A 20,690-nucleotide genomic window follows, 5' to 3' on the forward strand; every position below is an offset into this window, starting at 1 on the left:
AGCCGAAAAACAAAAGAAATAAAATTAATAAAACCTAAATAAGAAATGTTCACATAGCAAGAATGGGCGCTATTCATTATTTATATATTTATTTCATTATATCATTTATTTCATAGCGTTTTATAATCATACCATATATTACCATATCAATTAATATATATTATATAATATATTTTATATTGTATCATATATCAATCATATTACATTACGTCACATCATGAAATAAAGTCATACCACATATCCTAAATCATATCATAATATACCATGTACAGGGTTTCCTAAATCATATCATAATATACCATGTACAGGGTTTCCTAAATCATATCATAATATACCATGTACAGGGTTTCCTAAATCATATCATAATATACCATGTACAGGGTTTCTTCCAGAGGGAAAAATGGGTGTGGCGCCATACCCAAATATTTTTGCTGATTTTTTATTTTTTTTAAGTTAACCTTTTGACAAAATTAATTATTCTTATCATTAATGTATGATTTTCATAACCCTGACCTAAACTTAGTCCATTTTCTTTCTGGGGGAAGCCCCCAATACTGTGGTTGCATTCAATTCCATAGCGCCGTACCCAAAAAGTTCTTTCTGTCAGAAACACTGATGTACCATATTATAAATATATCATATCATAGTCCATTTCATTTTATAAAATATTTTAAAATTTATTATAATAATTTAATTATTTAATAATGTAATTTAATTGCATTTAATTTGATGTCGGTATCATAAATTAAGCCATTTCATTATGTACTTATTTTATTAATAAATTTAATTTTATAATAAACTTTATTACATTAAATTCAATTAATTTAATTGTTCAATTTAATTTACTGAATTATTTCATAATCTTGTTTTCCATTTTATTATTTATTTTTATAAATAATTTAAAATTAATTATTATTTTCTTTTCGTACTTTGCTGATGAATGTTTCCTAACGTTAAATTAACTATATAATAAAAGAGAAATCTAAAATACCTGTCCTTACCTGTATACCTAGCTCACCCAATAGCTGTGTTCTTACGTGGACGATTATAATTTAATATATATATAAATAACCTATACTATGGTATTATCTTCGCGTACCACAGCCGCTCAACATTCTGTGCATAATAGTCTGGCAACCCAACCCTACTACGCTTCTAATAGTATATGACTGCGTACCAGTATAAGGAGGTGTACTTCAATTATTTATGACCAGCATTTGAAAGGTCAACTAAGGGTCAAAGCTGAACAGTAAACGTCACAGGCCATCACCTGGTTTGGATCACCATTTATTAACAATAGAGCCACAGCTATGAGTAATAACGCGGTATGGGTCGTTCTTTCGCGTGAGCGGATTTTGGCGAAGCGCGGGCGCTCTGCTGGGCGCGACACACGGAAAATAGAATGAATGTTTAACGACACCCCAGCACGAAAAATACATCGGCTACTGCGTGTCAAACTATGGTAAAGGCAAATCTTAGGAAAATAGAAGCACCAAAAAAATATATTCTTTGGTTATCAATAGCAGTGTCGCCATATGAGCAATAATAATAATAATAATAATAATAATAATAATAATAATAAATAATAATAATAATACGCACGATAAATACATCGGCTACTGGGTGTCAAACTATGGTAAAGGCAAATCTTAGGAAAATAGAAGCACCAAAAAAATATATTCTTTGGTTATCAATAGCAGTGTTGCCATATGAGCAATAATAATAATAATAATAATAATAATAATAATAATAAAATAATAATAATAATAATAAAAACATCGCGCACATAGAAACGGGAGCCATATTCACAAACCATCTATGTTTACGTTTTTGTACAGGTCCAACGTATTTGTATATGTATATGTGTAATGTATATGTATAATGTATATGTGTAATGCATAGTGTGCACATACATTTCCTGCATTTTACAAGGAAAGTTCATCTCTGCTTTAAGATTTACTACCAATAATATTTTTGATTCAGAATTATTGGAGGGGCTAGAGCCCCTTCCCAGACCACCCCACCCCCTGCTCCGCCGTGCCTGGAAGTATAAGCCACACAGTCATATTTAGATGGTGGTTAATTTATTTCCAGGTGTATATTTGGTATTTATTTCACGCAGAAAGTTACGTTATTACGGAAGATGGAGAATTATAAGTTTAAAAAAGAAAAAAAAAAAAGAAAAAAAAAGGAGAAAGAATTATGTACATTTGAAACAAAATTAACTATACTGTTAGTAGTAATATTAATTGTGCTTTATCGTACATTTCAGTGGCGTCGGAACTGGGGCGGCAGGGGCGGCGGCCGCCGCCCCAATATTTAGACCAAAAAAAAACAACAAAAAAAACCACCGTTAATTTTTGGGTGTAAGGTCGGGATCGGGACATGATTTGGGTAAACATTACAAGCACCCTGTGCAATGTAGTGATTATCTTTTTAATAACATTTTAATTAGATGAGTCAAAGCCCAGGCCAAGCTACTAAATAATATAGGCTATCATTTAGTAACTTGTATTGCTGTGTAGGAGGACAGTTATAATTTAAAAGCTAAATTGAGTTATGTCACTTGGCCCATGTTTTCATCACTTTATAAGGTGATTCAATACCCTGGCTTCATATAATAGCAACAACTGACTGTACTATGTTGTCTGTTTATTATTTTGTAATACATTCTAAAACAGTTTACACACATCATGAATTCCACGTAAACGTACACCAATTGCTCCATACTTGGTATTTTTTAATGTACTGATATCTTATATTAATGAAACAACAACAACAACACACAACAACACCCTCCAAACCCACAACGACCATAGTGAAATATATTTCATTACTGAATAAACGCTATGCAGTATTATCAGTTGTTGCTATTGTTATGGTTGTTTTATTTTGAATACGTGTTGGAAGGATTGAAGACTCGTTTGTATTTTTGTTTCAGTTATCATTATTAAACATCATATAGCTATTTATGACGATTGTTGTAGGTTTTTCCATAGATGATTTATGTATATAAAGCAAGCTTTTATTATCTTTATATATGCATGTAAACGAAAGAAAATGTATAAATAGCACGCGTGATTCCGTCACATCAAATATGTGATTCCGTCACAATCTTCATGATTGGTTGGTCTAAAAAATGAATCAGTTAACCAACAAAGGAAAGTAGTTTCATTTGAAGAGGTAAAATAGAAACATGAAAAATTGTAAGTTGTTCAAATAACTATTAACAGACAGCAGAGTTTTATCTGTGTTTGAGTTGTATCGTAAAATTTTCCAAAGTGCCTGTGATTCCGTCACGAAAGTTCAATCATTGATAAAATATTAACTTCTAACCGTAGACTCGTGGGTTAGGCCGGATAGTGCAGGTCAGCAAGGAAGCTATATAATATATCTGAGCTAGTTATGCTCATGATAAAAGAAAGTAGGTTACTTCAACTTAAAGATGCAAAAATTAGTCAAATGTGTGATTCCGTCACGATGGAATTCATGACATGTCAAATGGTATTTGCATTTTGCACACTTCCAAATATGTCAAAGAAAAGGGTATAGATGGTGAGACCTCATATAAATCAAACTTTTTCATTGTCATAAAATTATCGGTGAAATATGCTTTTTTACCAGTACTTTTGCTACAAAAATATGTATGAGATACCTACTAAAGTTGTATCTTAAATGCAGCAGAATGCAGGAAATGGCATCTGGAATTCAAATTTTTTTCTGGGGAGCATGCCTCCGGACCCCACTAGCACTCCTTTGCTTCGCTCGGTCGACATCCGCCTCCCCAATATTAATTTGCTTCCGACACCCCTGCATTTACGTTCACGTGCAAAACAAGGTTTCCGATGATCAATGGATATATAAAGCTGCACTTAAGTCTTTCCAGTACATTTGTGTTTGTAATATAACCACTTAGAATAGTTCATCCACAGTCAATTTCTTACAGTCGCTGTATTCCTACGGCTACAGTCGCTAAAACAGGTCACATAAAATATAGTATTCTCACTTTTAACACTTGAAAGCTAACCAGGCGACTACCTCACTGTTTTGTGCAACAAAGTTTTAAAAACATGGCGACAAATGATTATGTTATGTATGGAGTTGGCGAAAATTGTCAATAGCGATGACATGACTGAAATAAAATTGTAGTTCTACTTGAACCTTGCATTAGTAAACTGATAGAAAACACTACAGGAAGAAACGTCAGCACCTGCTTATTTAATCAGGTCATTATTGAAAGGGGTATTGTCTGGTTTGTGTATTAGTGATTACTATGTCAAATATTTGTTATCATCGAACTCGCAAAATGATCAATTCAAAGATATGTAACGTCAAACATAGGATTGTTGTTGAATTAAAGCGGGAATCTTTGACTACCGTTTCGTAGGCACATATTGCGCAGTTTCGATACACCGTTTTCACTGGTCTTAATGAGAGCGCTATAACTGTCCACATGTCCGTCTTGCTCCCCTGCGGTCAGCGTACTCGACTAGGCCTTTGATATGCCAATGATGTGGATGGAACGTGGCAAAAACCCCAAAACAAAACCCCCAAAGCATTGGCCCACTGAGAGGAATCGATCTACGACCGAAGACACCCCAGGCAAGCACTGTACCATTTTCCTACATTCTGCCCCAGGTTAGAACTGTTGCCATGATATAACGAGGCAGAGTGCCAGAACCCATTGATCAGAAACCGTTCACTGACGTGCCTAAACATTGCGCCAAGTGTTATGCGAACCAAGTGTCATGATGGTTCGCACTCAGGCATAACGATCAGCCACAGTATGTTAATATTGTTTACTGTTTAATATATCGGTTAATAGGTCACGTCGAAAATGCGCGATTCTGTATTTAAGGCATAACCTTGCTTTGTTTTCCTATTTGCCAATATAATAATATATCGGTGGTTTTAATAGAGCAGCTTCAGTTTTATTTACGACGCGTCACCCACTGTTGAAGCGGGCGGGACGTAGCCCAGTGGTAAAGCGTTCGCTTGATTCGCTGTCGGTCTAGGATCGATCCCCATCGGTGGACCCATTGGGCTATTTCTCGTTCCAGCCAGTGCTCCACAACTGTTGTAAAAAAACAACGTGGTGTGCACTAATCTGTCTGTGGGATGGTGCATATAAAAGATCCCTTGCTGCTAATCGAAAAGAGCAACCCATGAAATGGCGACAGCAGGTTTCTTCTTTCAATATCTGTGTGGTTCTTAACCATATCCCTGTCCCGAGTCAGACCCACGTGTTCGAAACCCTAGTGGTATATGGACACGTTAAACAAGTTACTAAGCTAAGGTTCTTAACCATATGCCTGACGCCATATAACCGTAAATAAATTGTGTTGAGTGCGTCGTTAAATAAAACATTTCCTTTCTTCCTTCCCACGATTTAGGATGTATCCTAAAGCTTCATCCTAACCGGACGCGTGCGATTTTTTTTTAGAAACCATTGATTTCAATTGTTGCATCCTAACCGCACGCGTACGGTGCGACAGATTCATGTAGTCGAGCGACACGAGCGACAAACCTATATTAACTAATCAAACAACTTTTACTTGGCGGTTTCAAATGTTGATAACAATTTTAAAAAGAAGACTGTCGGTATGGTCGAGTCTGGTTAGGATAGAAATATTGTCGAGTCGCTCGCCTCGCTCGCGCCGCATGTGTCCGGTTAGGACACAGCTTAACCGGACATGAGCGACACGAGCGATTATTTTTAAAATCATTTTATTTCACTTGCCGTATCCTAACCGGATGCGTACAGTGAGGATACGGCAATTGAAATCAATGATTTGTAAAATAATCGCTCCGTCCGGTTAGGATAGAGCTTTAGGATACAGCTTAAGACGTCGCGCCAATATAATATGTCTGTCACTGTGACAGCGCCTACCACGAATACTGGATTAGTGACAGCACTGTTGTTAAATGGGGTTATTTTATGTAGTATAGCTGGCAAACTTGCAATACCCATCAGATTCTCGGTCGAAAAACAATTACGTCATCAACTTAATCTATAACCTTCACACATCCCACACACCCCATACGTTTCTCCCCTCCCCGCCAGCTGCTGTCAGATTCGAACGTCTGTGATCACTGATAATGACCGTGCCTGAATGTTGTTTCTACGTATTTTCTTGCCTTTATCCAATTAAGGTTCAAGCACGCTGTCCTGAGAGCGCGGGCTCGCAAACACACAACACACAACACACACAACTTCAGCTGCCTGGACTGTGGCTGCTCGTGGCTATGGGTTAGTGGTTAGCGAACCATGTACCTAGCAACTCTTAACTCTAGAACAGGGGGTTAGTTGTTAACGAGAGAGAATTCGTTAAACTCGCTCTTGGAGGATCCGAACTTAGTACGTACCAGCCTTAATGTCCGACGGCTTAACCTCTACACCAGCGAGGCTGGTGGCTGTATGTGTAATCTATTGAGACATGTTACTCAAGTCTTCGATCGATGGGTCTTAGATCGATCCCCGTCGGTGGGCGAATTCGACTGCTTCTTTGTTCCCGCCAATGCTCCACGACTGGTGCAACAACAGCTGTAGTGCGTGTCAATCTTGTCTATGGGATGGCGCTGCATCACAGGCCTTGACTGCAACTGTTTTCAGTGGTAAGCCCCTGGGCTACCATGTTATGAAATCTCGTAGCCCTCCGTAAAATTGGTAGCCCCATAATTTTAATATATATATATATATATATATATATATATATATATATATATATATATTTTTTTTTTTTAATTATTTAAACATGTTTTAGGTGTTTAAGCATCTTGCTGATTGCGGAGTACTTGGATGTGCAAAACAAATCTAGTAGCCCAGCGGACTACCTGATTTAGACATATGGTAGCCCGAGCAAGAATCGGTAGCCAAAATACCTCGGTCTACCACTAAGGTCGAGCCCTGGCGCATATGTAATTATAAAGGATCTCTTGCTCATATTTAAAAAAGAGTAACCCATGGTGTGGACGCATCGGGTTTCCTCTCTCATTATTTGTGTGAGTCTTAAATGGACAGTCCTGAGTGGTGTTCTGACTAACAAGGACGTTACAGTGACTAAAATTGCATATGAAAGATACTTATCTTATACAATATTAGAGGATGTAAGTATATTAAACGTGTGTCTGATCATCCTAGTGTTTGTAAACGTATCAGTTCAGCCAGACCGAGCTGAAAAACGTCCACTAGTCTGGTTTATGCGCTTCACGGTAAACCAAATGGTGACGTCAGGAACCAGTAAAATAGTTCGCGAACAGTAGCGAAACGTTTGCTGGCTGAACTTGGGGCTAGTCGAACTTTTCATTTCCTAATATATTGCTATCTGGCAGTAACAGCCCCCTCCTCGCCGACCAAATATATTGTATGAACTGCTTTTAATGTTTATTGGGTGTTTCTGTTTTAAAATTGATAGGTTTACAAGCGTGCGCTTTTAATTTGTTTTAATTTATTTCATACGTGTTTTTAACTTTATTGAGGGAAATGGGACCCTGTGGCGGCTGCTTAACCTCCTTTAATCAACCTCCTACTAAATAATAATAGGGCTAAAATAAAGAGTTTCTGTACTATTTGTATTTTTGAAATGCTCGTTCTAAATTTGCGACAAAGTTTTAAATTAAATGGATTATATATTTTATATTAATTATTATTTTTGGAATTGCGCAAATAAAAACTAATTATATAATATCCGTATTCCCCATTGGTTTAATTTCAAAATTGTCCTAAGTAATTTCTGTCCCGGATTGGGCCCCTGGCCTCCAGAGACCGAACCCGGGGTGGACATGCTCGATGCCTTAGTGGTATAGGAGCATGGGGAAGTCTTCACTCACTCACCCCCCTAATATATATTGTTTTCGAGATTACGAAATTATCGGCAGACCAAACCCCGTTTGGGCTCCCTACGAACTTCAGGATGACCAAAAACATATCGAATATACAGACACCGATATTCTAAATATAGGCTAAAAAAAGACATATATTCAGTTTCTAATTTTAGTTATTATGATATTTTATTAGTCGAAAACATCATACAATGGCAGCAAACGTAAAACGAGGTCACATAGCTGTAAATAAAAAAGTGTTGAGTACGTCGTTAAATGACACATTTCTTTCGGTCAAGGACTAAAGGCCGTTCAACACTAAACCAGTTCTTTTAAGCAACCGACAGTTGAATGTTGGCAAAACATAAAAGTCGCTTTAACATAAAAAAGCAGCGAGTGTTACTTACACTTTAAGGATGATAGATTTCGGACAGAGGTTAGTTTAGTGCGAATGCTGTTAATAAGGGACTGATCATTGGCGGGTGTGTGTGTGTGTGTGTGTGTGTGTGAGAGAGAGAGAGAGAGAGAGAGAGAGAGAGAGAGAGAGAGAGAGAGAGAGAGAGAGAGAGAGAGAGAGAGAGAGAGAGAGAGAGAGAGAGAGAGAGAGAGAGATCTGCTCGCTTGAAGGCACCAAGTAAAGCATTGATTGAAAAGGACTAGACGCCTACACGTTAACCGATAAAAACAACTGTATTATTCCATAACGATTGACAGTGTGTTGCACGACTAAATATGAGCTTATCAGCGAGCTTGAATCTTAATTGGATATTGGCAAGTTTTGATTAAGTCAGTTCATGAGACCATTACGCGATGTCGTTACCTAACAAGGGCAGCTGGTTACCAATCATAGAGAGATGTATACAGTACTGTCCTAGTTGGTGTAGTGGTAGTAAACCCTAAACCCATCGGACATAAGGCTGGCAAGTACTGGGTTCGCTTCCCAGAACCTGCTCCCACCCAGATAAAGTTTAGCTACTCAGTGGGTAGGTGTAAGGCACCTTCGCCGACTTCTTTCTCTCACTAACCACTAACAACTAATCACTAACCCACTGTCGGGCGAGACGTAACCCAGTGCTAAAGCGCTCGCTTGATGCGAGGTCGGTTTGGGATCGATCCCCGTCAGTGGGCCCATTAGACTATTTCTCGCTCCAGCCAGTGCACCATGACTGGTACATCAAAGGCCGTGGTATGTGATATCCTGTCTCCTCACTCAATATCTGTTTGGTCCTTAACCACATGTTCGACGCCATATAATCGTAAATAAAATGTGTTGAGTGCGTCGTTAAATAAACCATTTCCTTCTTCCTTCTAGCGGTTCCTACCAAGTGTTGTCAGCTATGTTTCACATGCTATTTTACTAATTGCCTACATGTTTGTATACTGTGACCAGGGGTAAGGCGTAAAGGTACTTAGACATATTAAAGATGTTGCTAGGTAATTACTGACTCGCTAGATAATTACTGACTCGCTAGATAATTACTGACTCGCTATATAATTACTGACTCGCTAGATAATGGTTGACTCGTTATATAATTACTGACTAGCTAGATAATTATTGACTCGCTGGCTAATTACTGACTCGCTAGATAATTACTGACTCGCTGGATAATTATTGACTCGCTGGCTAATTACTGCTTCGCTGGTACAGGTATGTTCAACAGGGGTTATTACCGACTTTACAAAACCAACTATGGACGGTTGGTTGTCTCTCTTATCGTGTCGAGTACTGCCAAGTTACGTAGATATACCGGCTGACACCATCTGTTCTCCTCGGCAGGATACTGTGAGGTATCCCGGGTTTATAACTGACGACTTACAATTACAAGTTACTATCGTGTTGATATCCAATTACGGGTCAAGCAAGAGGGAGTGAACAGTTCAACGGGCACTACACAGACACTCATTAACTGGCAACCATTAACCACACACAGCACACAGTGCTGACGTATACACGTGGAAAGCTCAGCTCTCTGTCTCTCTCTGTCTCTGTCTCTGTCTCTCTCTCTCTGTCTCTCTCTCTCTCTCTCTCTCTCTCTCTCTCTCTCTCTCTCTCTCTCTCTCTCTCTCTCTCTCTCTCTCTCTCTCTCTCTCTCTCTCTCTCTCTAAACTGGAGATAAAAGGATGGGATGGGAATATCGGTGCACATATTAGATTTAATATCCACTAATGGTGTCCATTCCACTATTAATTAAAGGTTGGTTCTGATTCTAAAGGTAAATGTTCCTCTTACATCATTATGTTGTATTGCTGCCTGAAACGTACATTCTTGCTTTGACGTTGTTTTGTGGTTGTTCGGGTTGTTGTTTTTTTAGCACTGGGGTGGGGCATTTGATCCCCTTACCCCATCCAGTCTTGTACGCTTACGGTTCTAATAACTGAACAGGATCTGTTTTCGAAAGGTGCTTCCAAAACTCAGCATCATCACATTTTTAATTCGCTTCGTCTAATTCAACTTTTATTCACTGGGTTACGGTTACAGTTATACATTATCATAGTGCTAGTTCTAACGCTCGCCAAATTCGCCAGTTTTAAAAACAACTGGACAGAAATAATTTCATTTAACAACTGATATTTTGTTACAACATAACTGTCTATGCATTTTTATTTTATTTAATAGATAACGTGGCGAAGTTTTATGCTCATCCAAAACTAATCCTGATAATATATATATGTATGTACATGGCCCAACAAAACACTGCCAGAAAATATGATTTACATTTAATTTGTCTCAAAAGTGTTTTATTCGACCAGCTTAATAAATAATATTTCGTTATATCCCACTTGTTATCGATATTCTGTTATATAGCTGAATTATAATGCTATACAGCCATAAATCATAGAAACAGTTTTATTAATTGTCGCTCACTTTAGCCGTTTGGAGTGTTTGCAGATCGGTTTAAGCGGAAGATCAACGTGTACACAGTGTATGTTTCAAACAACGTGATCGGTGCAACTCGGTCTTCAGTAGGTCAGTTCTTTGTTTAATGACACCACTAGAGCACATTGATTTATTAATCACCGGCTATAGAATGTCAAATATTTGTAAGTCTGATATAATAGTCTTAGCGAAACCCGCTACAGTTTTCCTTTCAGAAGCAAGGGAATCTTTCTGTACTGTTTTCCCATAGACAGGACAACACATACCTCGGTCTTTGATATGTAGTAGTAGAGTTGGTATAAAGTGCTCCAACTGCCAATAGCTAGTGGGAATTTCCCTTTTAGCTTAGATGCTAGGGCGCTGGACCATAACACTAAGGGGCTGTGGTTCGAATCCTCTCAGTGAAATTTAATTTATTTGTTACAGTCCTAAAACACTAGCTGACGTTTAGGACAGGAAAACATTAATTTAAAGAATGGGTCCATCGAGGGGGTTCGATCCTGCGAGCCAAGCACCTCAGGAGAATCAGTAGCCACAGTATGTCAGCTGCTGTGCGATATTGCCCATAACCCTGGATCGTGTGGATATGATAACCACACGATAATTAGATTGTCGTGGTTAATAAGCTGTCGTCTGCAACTTGTGAAATCGAGAAAGATCGCTAATCATCGACAAAATCAATAATCACACAATGAATGTGTTGTGAGGACTGCAGATTTAGCTGTTATTTTAGGACGAAGTCTTCCACTGCCTGCAGTGTCTCTCTCTCTCTCTCTCTCTCTCTCTCTCTCTCTCTCTCTCTCTCTCTCTCTCTCTCTCTCTCTCTCTCTCTCTCGTGTGTGTGTGAAAGACAAAAAGAGAGAGAGAGAGAGAGAGAGAGAGAGAGAGAGAGAGAGAGCGACGGAGAGTGTGAGACAGAGAGAGACGTAGAAAGGGAGAGGGAGAAAGTGTGTATGTGTGTGTGTGTGAGAGAGAGAGAGAGAGAGAGAGAGAGAGAGAGAGAGAGAGAGAGAGAGAGAGAGAGAGACGAAGAAGGGAAAGTGTGCGTGTGTGTGTGTGAGAGAGAGAGAGAGAGAGAGAGAGAGAGAGAGAGAGAGAGAGAGAGAGAGAGAGAGAGAGAGAATAACTCAACAAAGTCACAATATATTATTCATCGTTATCATCTGAATGTATTAACGATGTTTTAAAACTATTTATTGACAATATTTCTTTTAGATTTATTTTCTTTCTCAATAAAATATTATAATGTACAATTAAAGTAGGGATTTTTTATATTGTTATTTATTCTATATAATATTGTTATATAATTTTCGAGTAATTTGACGCACGCGAATATTTAGATACTCGTGTCCCTTGACCCGGTCATGCGTATCCGCCCCTTTCACCATACATATACTGTAATACTGTAGTGTTTATTATAGAAAGCACAAAGGTTTCAAAAATGATTAGATGGCATAGGATGTAACCCCCTTCTTATGATAAATGACTCGGGCTTTTAAAGGGACATTCCTGAGTTTGCTGCAATGTTTTAAGATGTTATCGACTAATAAAATATTTCTACGATTAAACTTACATATTAAATATAGTTTCTTGTTTAGAATATTAGTGGCTGTATATTAAATGTGTTTCTGATCGTTCTAATATTTATACTAGGTTAATTTTCATTATATTTCCTAAAAAATATTTTTTCGTACGTACGAAATTATTTGAAAACAAAATCCAGTTTGGGCTTCTTACACATATTAAGATGACCAAAAACACATTTAATATACAGCCACTAATATTCTAAACAAGAAAATGTATTTAATATGTAAGTTTAATCGTAGAAATATTTTATTAGTCGGAAACATTTTACAATGCAGCAAACTCGGGAATGTCCCTTTAAGTGTGGTTCCAAGATTTACTTTTGTGATGGTGTGCATCTCATTAAGGAGCTTTGTTAATGAGTTTTCCTTTTGGCTACGATGGCTGTAGTGGGGGCATTATAAATAATAAATAAATAAATAAATAACACATGCGGCACGGGAAATCATCGCTCGTTCAACATAAAAAGTTAATTATTTTATAATTAATACATCTATATTGATTTCCGCTTTTAACTTGTATTGCACGTTTTCGCTTTTCAAAAATGATAAAGACATGCACCTGAAATGTTTTCCCACGACAGAATCTTTAACGTTTACAACCTTTCTGTCTTTTTTTGGTAAACTGATCATACATTTTTTTTGCGTTTTGGGTTTGACAACAATGCAATAAATAAATATATAAATAATTAATATATATGACTAATTATATTGTATGTATTTTGCTATTTTCGGACTGCAATTAAATGTAATTTAAGAAGCAAAATACTAAAAAAAATTATATAGATTTAGGTTATCGTTTGGAAAATCACGCACGTTAATAAGGCACGAATAATCAAAAGCGTTATTATTATTACTAACGCATAATACATATTTTCATATTTATACAGATACTGAGGCTTAGTATTAAAACGCTATTCACCGTTGTGAAATAATGCCTTTTAGGGGGAAATATAATAAAACATCTAAAGGCATCGCATAGCCTGTCTAAAGTGTTTTCAAGACAGATGCTTGACTCCAGGCCCAGATGCCTGGTATATCAATGATAACTGGATTATAATAATCAGCTGTTTACAAGCGCAGTACATACCTTGTGGTCTCTCGTGATATCACTGGGCATTTGTGTTTTACGTCAGGATTTCTCTTCCATCGAATAAACAACTTTACGACGTAGATCTAGCGTAAACCATTTTCCACAACAAAGAACTATTGACGAAGATCAGCTGACGATATCAACACTATATTCGGAAACGTTCGGATTCCGCCGAATGCTGCCGGAACGAAAAACTGGCCAATGGCGCGCTGAGCTAGTGATCCGTAGAGTGGGCAGTCCCAAGGTGATGGTCGAAGTTGGCCATTTCAAAGGTCAGGGCAAGTGCGCGGGTCCATTGTTATCCGTCAAGTAGCGAAGTCCGGAATTAGATGGTTGTAAATAATATATTAACGCGCTCTTGACATCTCTGCAAACTTTCACCTATTTACTCGCCCGTTATATAACCGTAGTATGTACCAGAGATTACTAAGTAATATTGCTTTAAAATATATAGTTTATTCTATGAATTAATTTCAACATTTACAGCTAATACGTATCAAGATTATTCTGTTCACAACCTCAGCCAAATTTAGTTTCATTTTACTAGAAGCGTTAGTAGTAGTAGTAGTAGTAGTAGTAGTAGTAGTAGCAGTAGTAATAGTAGTAGTAGTAGTAGTAGTAGTAGTAGTAGTAGTAGTAGTAGTAGTAGTAGTAGCAGTAGCAGTAGTAGTAGTAGTAGTAGTATAGTAAGTAATTTTAGTAGTCGTATCAATATAGTAGAAGTAGATAGTACTAGTAGTTGTGTACAGTAGGCCTAACAATAACATAATATATACTATAGGGAAGAGTGTTTGAAAGCAGTGCATAATACGTGTATAATATTTTCGGTTGTCAAATAATGATATATTTTTATCGTAATTTGGGATAAAGTGGGCTCTCAAGACACGCATCTAACCAGACCGGGGGGGGGGGGGGGGGGGGGGGGGAGAGGACGTAGCCCCGTAGTAAAGCGCTCGCTTGATGCGCGGTCGGTTTGGGATCGATCCCCGTCGGTGGGTCCGTTGAGCTATTTCTCGCTCCAGCCAGTGCACCACGACTGGTATACCAAAGGCCGTGGTATGTGCTATCCTGTCTATGAGATGATGCATATAAAAGATCCCTTGCTGCTAAATAAATCATTTCCTTCTTTCCTCACTAGACGCACCCTGTCATATTTTGTATTACACCAATGTTCACAAAGCGCCCACTCTAGGCTTACCTGTCGGTGCTTTGACATGTGCTTTGACTCCTCTCATACGAGCAAAATGTTCAACTTTATTTGTATAACAAAACCACTAGAACTCATTGATTTAGGCCTATCAACCATCGTCTATTGGATGTCAAACATTTGATAATCTTAACATGTAGTCTATTAGCAGGAAGGTGTCTTAGTACTTTCATTCAGTCAGGACAGCACATACCACGGATATATCAGTCGTGAAGGGGCAAACACAATAGGAAAATGGGTCGACCTAGGGAATTCGATCATTCAGCATAATGCATGCCTTCTGTGATCAGAGAACCCGCCTCTGGTGACCAATATTCTGTTTTACTTTCCTCCGTCTGTAGGGGCGGGACGTAGCCCGGTGGTAAAGCGCTCACTTGATGCGCGGTCGGTCTAGGATCGATCCCCATCGGTGGACCCATTGGGATGTTTCTCGTTCCAGCCAGTGCTCCACAACTGTTGTAAAAAAAAACGTGGTATGTACTAACCTGTCTGTGGGATGGTGCATATAAAAGATCCCTTGCTGCTAATCGAAACATGTAGCGGGTTTGCTCTTTAAGACTATATATATCAAAATTACCAATAACCGATGATTAATAAATCAATGTGATCTAGTGGTGTCGTTAAATAAAACAAGCTTTAAACTTCTCTGTTTGTGTCCAGTTAATAACCCTTTGTATTCTACCATAAGTTAATCATTGCTTCCCCCTTCCTCTTGTCATTCGCCTCCCTCTACCCAACCCCCTCCCACCTACCTCTTTAATTTTTGTATGGAGACAAAGTTAAAAGCTACGTGGTTTGTTTCCAGGATGAAAGGAAAGTACCCCTGTCGTATGTTTCAAGTTGTGGAATGCTCGTTAACTATGTACCATCAGCTGAATAATATTTTTTCTTTAACGACACCACTAGAGCACATTGATTTATTAATCATCGGCTATTGGATGTCAAACATTTGGTACTTTGGACATAGAGTCAGAGAGGAAACCCGCTACATTTTTCCATTAGTAGCAAGATATCTTTTACATACTCTATCACACAGACAGGATAAACATACCAGTTACTTTGATATACCAGTAGTAGTGCGCTGGCTGGAGCGAGAAATAGCCCAATTGGCCCACCGACTGGGATCGATCCCAAACCGATCACACATCAAGCGGGCGCTTTACCAGTGGGCTACGTCCCGCCCCCAGCTGAATAATATTATGTTTGTTACAGACACACCCACTGTGAGTTTGAAGAACAGCAGTGGGGCGCCATTGGAGCACAAGCACGTTTTTAGTTTACATGGTTATTGCGCAACATTTAATATTATGTTTGTTACAGACACACCCACTGTGAGTTTGAAGAACAGCAGTGGGGCGCCATTGGAGCACAAGCACGTTTTTAGTTTACATGGTTATTGCGCAACATTTAATATTATGTTTGTTACAGACACACCCACTGTGAGTTTGAAGAACAGCAGTGGGGCGCCATTGGAGCACAAGCACGTTTTTAGTTTACATGGTTATTGCGCAACATTTAATATGCAAACACATTTTCTTGGATTTACAGAAAAACAAAATACATTAAACATATTTGTTATGATGGGTACCTTTAATGTTACGTGCTATCTATAACAATAGTAGTCCTAGATCGAAGCGGTAGTGCTTGTAGGTGAATTAGTACTTAGTAGTAGTATGTAACTAATAGTAGTAGTAGTGGTAGTAGTAGCAGCAGCAGCAGTAATAGTAGTAGTGGTGGTAGTAGTAGTAGTAGTAGTAGTAGTAATAGTACAGTAGTAGTAGTAATAGTACGGTAGTAGTAGTAGTAGTAATAGTAATGGTAGTAGTGGTAGTAGTAGTAGTAGTGGTAGTAGTAGTAGTAATAGTGGTGGTAGTAGTAGTAGTAGTAATAGTGGTAGTAGTAGTGGTAGTAGTAATAGTGGTAGTAGTAGTAGTATAGTAGTAGTGGTAGTAGTAGTGGTAGTAGTAGTAGTAGTAGTAGTGGTAGTAGTAGTAGTGGTAGTAGTAGTAGTAGTGGTAGTAGTAGTAGTGGTAGTAGTAGTAGTAGTAGTAGTAGTGGTAGTGGTAGTAGTAGTAGCGGTAGTAATAGCAGTAGCGGTAGCAGTATCAATAGCAGTAGCAGTAGTAGTAGCAGCAGCAGCAGCAGCAGTAGTAGTAGTAGTAGTAGTAGTAGTAGTAGTAGTAGTAGTAGTAGTAGTAGTAGTAGTAGTCGTCGTCGTAGTAGTCGTAGTAGCAGCAGCATCAGTAGTGGTAGTAGTAGTAGTAGAGGTAGTAGTTAATGTTATATGAAAGACAGTTGTTCTGTACTGTCCTGTGTGTGGGAAATTGCATTAAGAAAAAAATCCCTTGCTGCTAATGGAAAAATATAGCGGGTTTTCTCCGAAGACTACGATTCAAATTAGCAAATGTTTGACATCCAATAGCCGATGATTAATAAATCAATGTGCTCTAATGGTGTCGTTGAACAAAACAAACAAACTGTTTAATATTTTTTATCATGGCTGTCTGAGCTCTGGTTTCTAATAGACAGCACATTTTAACTTGACCTCCAACACCAACCAACACCAAATGTTTGACCTCAGCGCCAGGAAGTAAGATGTTTTAATAGTAAAAATATTTTGTTTTGTTTTTGTGTTTGTTGCTTTTGTTAACGACGCACTTAACACATTTTATTAACGATTATATGGCGTCAGATATATGATTAAGAACCATACAGAGAGAAAACCCATTGTTGCCACTTCATGGACTACTCTTTTCGATTAGCAGCAAGGAATCTTTTATATGCACCATCCCACAGACATGATAGTACATACCACGACCTTTGTTACACCAGTTGTGGAGCACAGGCTGGAACGAGAAATAGGTCCAATGGGTCCAACGACGGGGATCGATCCTAGACCGACCGCGTATCAAGCGAACGCTTCACCTCTGGGCTACGTTCCGCGCCATGTTTTAATAGCATTGCACCGTTACCAAAAGCAAACACAGTCAATGTGTCATATATTGTTTGATTTTAATCACAAATATTCGAATCTCAGCCATAGAAGAAAATTATTTTCCATGGATTTACAAAGTCGAGAAGTTGTATAGAATCTAGCTCGGTCGGTACAGCTCTCGCCTGAGGTCCTCGAGTCGTTGGGTCGAATCCCCTTCGGTGGACCTATTTAATCCCCCACCCCCCCCCCCCCCCCCCCCCCCCCCCCCCCCCCCACCCCACCCCTGCAAGCCAGTACCTCACAACTGGCATGTCAAAGGCAGTGTTATTTGCTATATGTTCTGTTTGTGTGAAAATGCATATAAAAGATTCCTTAATTTGCTGCTAATGGGAAAACATAGCGGGATTCTTGTGTCTGTTAGCGACTTATTACAGATGTTGTAGAATCACTAGACGCATGGTGGCAACGTAAACACAAGACGTAGATCTAACGACGCCGACTGTTTTTCTTTGATGTGTTATTTGTGGAATCAGCCCAAGGTTTCCGAATGACTGTCCTAGCTGTTTGTGCCTAGTCACCAAAATTGTATAGACGTGCGTACAAAAATAAAATAATATTTAAGTGATATATAGCCTCGTGGTATTGTTGTCATTGATGCATCCTGGAGTGAAATAGCCTCCTAATATCCATTATAAAATGATTTCAAAAGCTTTCATGAGGCATTTATTGGGTTTTAGCCCCCCAGTAGTATACCTGAGTGCCCAGCAATAATGTGACGCTATAAATGTGTTATTGACCAAACTGGTTACAAATGTTTTGAACAGCAGTTAAATTGATAGAGCTACCTTGACCCCAATAACTCGCATTATATTATTATATTATGTACAAAAACACATTGAATGGTATAACCCAATAAAATAAGTTCATCTGTACTAGCATGCAATGAATGTTATATGGAGGATAGTAAATGAGTCGCCGTGTGATACCGTTTATCAATCACATCACAGGATTGTATGTGAAAACAGAAATGTTTTTACACTGTGATCTCTCTTACAGCTGGGTGATAAAAAATAATTGTTAAAACAATGTGTTATGTGTTTACATCAAGGTTCAAACACGCATGTCTTGGGAAGCCATCCGAGCTGCCCGGGGGATGGGTGGTGGGGGATAGAAAGGTCATGTAATTTGCTATTTTAATTTTAAGAAATAAATAGTAAAACAGTGTTCGACAAATGTTTGAAATAGTCACTAGCCCTCACAGAAGGATTGGCTAGTGTTCTATATATTATAGTAATACAGCTGATAATGTCCACTAGTCCAGACCACAAATTCAGTTGCCGGGACCAAGGGCTAGTGGATTTGTCTAACTCTGAGTAAAAGGTAAAAATAAACCATTATTTTAAAGGAAATAATTTCAAATTATTATACTAGTATATATAACAGACAATTATTTGTTGAATCAGGCCTTAATATGAACTAAATTAGCCGTAGACAGGTCGAGTCTACAGGAAAGACCCGCTAACACCACCAGTTAGTGGTTGGGGAGAGAGAAGTCGGTGTAGTGGCCTTACAACTCGCTCTGGGTGGGGGCCAGTACCTGGAGGCGAATCCAAGACCTATCCGGGCCATTTCTCGTTCCAGCCAGTTCACTACGACTGGTATATCAAAGGCCGTGGTATGCGCTATCCTGTCTGTGGGATGGTGCATATAAAAGATCCCTTGCTACTAATGAAAAACTTTAGCGGGTTTCTTCTCTAAGACTATATCTATTTCTCGTTCCAGTCAGTTCACCACGACTGGTATATCAAATGCCGTGGTATGCGCTATCCTGTCTGTGGGATGGTGCATATAAAAGATCCCTTGCTACTAATGGAAAACTTTAGCGGGTTTCTTCTCTAAGACTATATCTATTTCTCGTTCCAGTCAGTTCACCACGACTGGTATATAAAAGGCCGTGGTATGCGCTATCCTGTCTGTGGGATGGTGCATATAAAAGATCCCTTGCTACTAATGTAAAAATGTAGCGGGTTTCCTATCTAAGGCTATATGTCAAAATTACTAAATGTTTGACACCCAATAGGCGATGATTAATAAATCAATGTGCTCTAGTGGTGTCGTTAAACAAAAACAAACTTTAAACTATCATTTCCAACAATAATGTGAAGCTGTATTTGTGCTATTCACCAAACTGACTACAACTGTTTTGAATACCAGTTAAAAAGACTGAGATACGTTGACCCCAATAAGACGTATTATAAATATACACAAACACATTGAATGGTATAACCTAATAAATAGAGAATAATACATGAGTGGCCGTTAGATACCATTTATCTCACAACCAGTTGTCTTAAAATGTATCTAACGAGCGAAAGTGAGTTTGATACGTTTTTAAACAACGAGTTGTCAGATAAATGGTATCTAACGGACACAAATGTATTATTCATTTCTTACATATCATCAAAAACCATGTTTTAAGCAAATTTTAACATCTTTTTCGACTAAAAGTTATTTACAGCCGTTGCACTTGTAGCTAACTTACGCGTCAAACCCATGATTGTCAGGTTAACTATACGTCATAATGTAATCGATTTTCATCGTGTAGTTTTTCATTGGATGTATAGCAGTGGTGACCTGGTCATCACCTAGGAGCAGCCAGTCGTATGTCTTGAAATTGTTAACACACGTACATGTGTTAACAACCATGTGTAAGCAGAAATAACGCATGGTGTTCTCACCAACGGGTGTGTAAGAAAATAAGTTTATCAGCATTAACATGCAGTGAATGTTATAAATAGTTGTTAAAACCAGTTCCGTACAAAGACTACCAACTGCCAGCACAAAGCTGACCAACTTGACGGTTGCGTTGTAATTTCCCCAGTGGCAACTCCCGACTTATGACGGGTGCGCTCAGATTAACAACAAATGGGTTATACGACGAAAACGGAGTTGTAAGAGCGCTCAGATTAACAACTAATGGGTTATACGACGAGAATCGAGTTGTAAGAGCGCTCAGATTAACAACAAATGGGTTATACGACGAAAACGGAGTTGTAAGAGCGCTCAGACTAGCAAATGGACAGTCGTAGAAGTCGTGACAGCAGAACGTTGGCCAACTTTGTGCTGACAGTTGGTTGTCTGAACCTAGCATTAGGGATCGATCGTGTGTCACG

At 38.5% G+C, this 20,690-nt stretch overlaps 1 protein-coding gene across 1 annotated transcript in view; it reads right to left on the reverse strand.

Moving 5' to 3' along the window:
- Positions 1–13,485, reverse strand: part of LOC121386626 — a 28,297-nt gene extending 14,812 nt beyond the window's left edge. Inside the window, exon 1 of the mRNA XM_041517630.1 lies at positions 13,373–13,485. The gene's annotated coding sequence lies outside the window, so the exon portion shown is untranslated. The remainder of the gene's footprint in view (positions 1–13,372) is intronic.
- Positions 13,486–20,690: the final 7,205 nt, after the last annotated feature.

The sequence above is a fragment of the Gigantopelta aegis genome, chromosome 1, assembly GCF_016097555.1.
Source record: "Gigantopelta aegis isolate Gae_Host chromosome 1, Gae_host_genome, whole genome shotgun sequence".
NCBI classification, from domain to species: domain Eukaryota; kingdom Metazoa; phylum Mollusca; class Gastropoda; order Neomphalida; family Peltospiridae; genus Gigantopelta; species Gigantopelta aegis.